The following is a 5,000-nucleotide window of genomic DNA, read 5'->3' as shown; positions in this document are numbered from 1 at the left end:
CATCGTGACGCGGCCCATCCTCCCTCGGTCAGCGCTGGGCTGACCTTTACTTTCATTTCGCCTTTAGGTTTGCTCGTCCCAATGACTCGCGCACATGTTAGACTCCTTGGTCCGTGTTTCAAGACGGGTCCTGAAAGTACCCAAAGCAATAGCGTCGCCGACCGGTATGTGATAATTCAAACGAGCCAGCCAGAGGACACCGCCAGCCAACAGCTGGCCAGGCCGGGACGGCGCTAGGTCCGACCACCGGGAATCGCTGACCGCGCTTGCGGCGGGCCCGACGCAGTTCAATGCGGCTCTATACCGTGCGGGTACCGCCGGGCAGCCGGACGGGCAACCGGGGGTCTGCCCCGACGCGAACGCCGAGACAGGCAGCCGACCGGGCCTTAGACCGACACCCAACGGGTCGCGACGTCCTACTAGGGGAGAAGTGCACGCCGGCGCCGCCGGACATTGCACCGCGACCGAGTGCCGTGGACGCGAGGTCCCGACATCACGAACCGCGGCGAAGCCTGCGTCGCTGACGATGAATCTCCCCGTTCGATCTTTCGGGTTTCTCAGGTTTACCCCTGAACGGTTTCACGTACTCTTGAACTCTCTCTTCAAAGTTCTTTCAACTTTCCCTCACGGTACTTGTTCGCTATCGGTCTCGTGGTCATATTTAGCCTTAGATGGAGTTTACCACCCACTTAGAGCTGCACTCTCAAGCAACCCGACTCTGAGGAGAGATCCTCCCGTGGCGCGTCCCGGTCACTACGGGCCTGGCACCCTCTGCGGGTAAGTGGCCCCATTCAAGATGGACTTGGACGCGGGCCGACGCCCCGGGATAAGTGGATCCTCCCAAACACTACATTTCCCGGCGGCAGGACCGCGGGATTCAGTGCTGGGCTGTTTCCTGTTCGCTCGCCGCTACTGAGGAAATCCTAGTAGTTTCTTTTCCTCCGCTTAGTAATATGCTTAAATTCAGCGGGTAGTCTCGCCTGCTCTGAGGTCGTCGTGATTATCGCTGTACTTCGACGTGGTAACGGCGGTTAAGCACGGACACGCGAGGACGGCAATATAAAATCAGTCACGGAAACGACCCCGGAACACGGCTCCGCCCTGCGGGCAAAGCGACGTTCGCGGAATTCGTTAGCATGAGCGGCGACCGGCCGCGCGGTGAAAGGTCGGTGTCGCCGTGCCGGATTCGTTCGTTCTCTCGCCCACTATCGCTAGCACCGGGAACGTGACGAACGGCAAGCGACAGCTCGACCCCGCGATCAGCGGTGACGCGTCGTAACCGTGACATACGTGTTCGTTTGAGGCAACGCCATCCGTTGACGCGCGGCTGGCGCGCGACACGGACGGCGAGAACCCAGTCATTCGCTCGTGTGTGCAGGGAAATCCCGTGCCTACAGAGCAGTGTGTCGTTGTGAAACGACCCTCAGCCAGGCGTGGTCCGGGAATTGTATCCGTGGACCGCAATGTGCGTTCGAAATGTCGATGTTCATGTGTCCTGCAGTTCACAAGTTGACGCGCAATTAGCTGCGTTCTTCATCGACCCACGAGCCAAGTGATCCACCGTTCAGGGTAATCATATGTGAATTTCGCATGTAAGTGCGCAATTACGGTTGTTACCGGCCTTCTGTGATAGTTTTGTATATAACGCGGCGCCGCGTGCTTCGGCCCTCGCGCGGAGAACCGCGCGCGGGAGGAACGGGCGCCGCGCGTCACTTTTCGATTTGTACGATACGTTCAAGAGCCGTCGTGTCCCGCAACCGCTGGGATTGCGGGCCGACGGCAGTGGGCCGGCGGCGGCCTTGGGCGCCGCCGCGCTACGTCGTACGGGCGAAGATTCGCGTTCCAACCTGCCGCGTGTGCGGCCCCGCATGTCCGGGCGCGGGCGGCGTGTGAGCCGCGACGCCCCGGATACGCGGGATAGGTTGCCCGTGACGTAGCGCATAGACCAGTCTCGCACTTGACCCTCGTCGGACCCTACCAAAGTCCGACGAGACGCGGCCAGACCTCGGCACCGAAGGCGCGGACCGACCCGCCGCTGCTCCGCCGTGGCGGAGTGACGGGTCGCTATGTGCCGCGCACGAATCGGTCGTCGGGCGGGTAACGCCGGCGAGCGCGCTCGTCGTGACCGCGGCGAACGCTGGACCCATCGGATCCGGCGTCAGCGCCGCTCATTTTGGTACGACGGATGTTGCGCGCCGCCGGCCACCCAGGCCCGACCGTTACGACGTTCTATAAGGTCTCTTCAAGAGTATTTGTTACGGCGGGGCGTACGCGCCGCAAGCGGCGATAACGACCCCGCCCTCACGAATCGCTGCTTCAGGCAGTACGAAACGTTAATGATCCTTCCGCAGGTTCACCTACGGAAACCTTGTTACGACTTTTACTTCCTCTAAATGATCAAGTTTGGTCATCTTCCCGGCAACATCGGCAATGCCGAGACATTGCCGCGTACCAGTCCGAAGACCTCACTAAATCATTCAATCGGTAGTAGCGACGGGCGGTGTGTACAAAGGGCAGGGACGTAATCAACGCGAGCTTATGACTCGCGCTTACTGGGAATTCCTCGTTCATGGGGAATAATTGCAAGCCCCAATCCCTAGCACGAAGGAGGTTCAGCGGGTTACCCGGGCCTTTCGCCAGGGAAGACACGCTGATTCCTTCAGTGTAGCGCGCGTGCGGCCCAGAACACTTAAGGGCATCACAGACCTGTTATTGCTCAATCTCGTGCGGCTAGAAGCCGCCTGTCCCTCTAAGAAGATTTATTTGTACGCCGGTAGTAAAAACCGCCCGACCGAAGCCGGGGGCCTTCGAGATACCGGAAAGTACGCCTATTTAGCAGGCTAGAGTCTCGTTCGTTATCGGAATTAACCAGACAAATCGCTCCACCAACTAAGAACGGCCATGCACCACCACCCACCGAATCAAGAAAGAGCTCTCAATCTGTCAATCCTTCCGGTGTCCGGGCCTGGTGAGGTTTCCCGTGTTGAGTCAAATTAAGCCGCAGGCTCCACTCCTGGTGGTGCCCTTCCGTCAATTCCTTTAAGTTTCAGCTTTGCAACCATACTTCCCCCGGAACCCAAAAGCTTTGGTTTCCCGGAAGCTGCCCGCCGAGTCATCGGAGGAACTTCGGCGGATCGCTAGCTGGCATCGTTTATGGTTAGAACTAGGGCGGTATCTGATCGCCTTCGAACCTCTAACTTTCGTTCTTGATTAAAGAAAACATTTTTGGCAAATGCTTTCGCTTCTGTCCGTCTTGCGACGATCCAAGAATTTCACCTCTAACGTCGCAATACGAATGCCCCCATCTGTCCCTATTAATCATTACCTCGGGGTTCCGAAACCAACAAAATAGAACCGAGGTCCTATTCCATTATTCCATGCACACAGTATTCAGGCGAAAATAGCCTGCTTTAAGCACTCTAATTTGTTCAAAGTAAACGTACCGGCCCACCCTCGACACTCAGTGAAGAGCACCGCGATGGGATATTAGTTGGGCCGCCCCGGAGGGCTAAGCCCACCGGTAGGACGTCCCACAATCATGCCAGTTAGACACCGCGAGCGGTGAACCGACAGCGTGGGACACAGATTCAACTACGAGCTTTTTAACCGCAACAACTTTAATATACGCTATTGGAGCTGGAATTACCGCGGCTGCTGGCACCAGACTTGCCCTCCAATGGATCCTCGTTAAAGGATTTAAAGTGTACTCATTCCGATTACGGGGCCTCGGATGAGTCCCGTATCGTTATTTTTCGTCACTACCTCCCCGTGCCGGGAGTGGGTAATTTGCGCGCCTGCTGCCTTCCTTGGATGTGGTAGCCGTTTCTCAGGCTCCCTCTCCGGAATCGAACCCTGATTCCCCGTTACCCGTTACAACCATGGTAGGCGCAGAGCCTACCATCGACAGTTGATAAGGCAGACATTTGAAAGAAGCGTCGCCGGTACGAGACCGTGCGATCAGCCCAAAGTTATTCAGAGTCACCAAGTTAAACGGCGGACGGGACGTACCCGCCGCCGATTGGTTTTGATCTAATAAAAGCATTCCTTCCATCTCTGGTCGGAACTCTGTTTGCATGTATTAGCTCTAGAATTACCACAGTTATCCAAGTAAATGTGTGTACGATCTAAGAAACCATAACTGATTTAATGAGCCATTCGCGGTTTCACCTTAATTTGGCTTGCACTGAGACATGCATGGCTTAATCTTTGAGACAAGCATATGACTACTGGCAGGATCAACCAGGGAGCTTCGACATTGAATCTAGGCTCGGACGTGCGCCACCCATCGCCGCCGGGTCCTCAGGCCCGGTCGGCCACACGTCTAACTGTACGTTGTGTTTCGTGACCGGCGTCAGGCCGGTCGCGACTCCGTGTACCGCCGAAGCGGCACACGGTTGCGTTGCGTTCGAACGATCTCCCGTACCCGTCGGCTAGATTGAAAGCGTCTGGGATGGATTGATATCTCTTTCGTATTCGAGTTGGCGCTCGGTACGGAGCGAGTTGATGCGTGCGTTCAAAGGTTCGACCCTGCCGTGCGTAACGGAGAGCGAACTTCTTGCTACCGCGTCAAGGGCCATTCGGTCTGAGACACCGACCCGCGGTAATGCAGTGACGATTGAACATGAGCAGAGTTTCACGGTCTGGGGATACGGGATTGTACCCGTACGCCCGCGCTAGGTCGACACCGAACTGTACGGCACGTGCTGGCGCACTGTACCGAACGGTGACCGGCGGGCGCCGGGAACCCGGCCCGACCGACTCGCTCCTCTTACTAGTAGGAGCCCGGCCGCTAGGACGTCGGCGCCGATGCGGTGTTAACACGGTGGGCTTACGGGACGAAACCTTCGCGGGCTATCCGAAAAATTACTCGGCCTCGGGACTTTGTCGCCGGCGGGCGAGACTCGAGGGGCCGGATTTATTCAAAGTTTCGCCGGCCTACAGGGATCGGACCGAATCCGGTAGCCGGCGCATCGCCTTTCCGCCGAACGGGCCGAGGATCT

At 57.5% G+C, this 5,000-nt stretch overlaps 2 non-coding genes and 1 pseudogene across 2 annotated transcripts; all 3 read right to left on the bottom strand.

The window, feature by feature from the left end:
• The window catches only part of LOC124415183, a 3,662-nt pseudogene extending 2,668 nt beyond the window's left edge, over positions 1-994 (bottom strand).
• Positions 995-1,417: 423 nt separating this feature from the next.
• On the bottom strand, positions 1,418-1,572 carry LOC124415162. Its single transcript, XR_006930148.1, has one exon. It is a non-coding gene; the product is annotated as a 5.8S ribosomal RNA (ribosomal RNA).
• A 762-nt stretch (positions 1,573-2,334) lies between these two features.
• LOC124415172 lies at positions 2,335-4,246 on the bottom strand. The gene has a single exon (XR_006930158.1). It is a non-coding gene; the product is annotated as a small subunit ribosomal RNA (ribosomal RNA).
• Between the last annotated feature and the right edge of the window lie 754 nt (positions 4,247-5,000).

The sequence above is a fragment of the Diprion similis genome, unplaced genomic scaffold (assembly GCF_021155765.1).
Source record: "Diprion similis isolate iyDipSimi1 unplaced genomic scaffold, iyDipSimi1.1 ptg000026l, whole genome shotgun sequence".
Lineage (NCBI taxonomy): Eukaryota > Metazoa > Arthropoda > Insecta > Hymenoptera > Diprionidae > Diprion > Diprion similis.
This window is presented reverse-complemented; position numbering and strand designations above follow the sequence as displayed.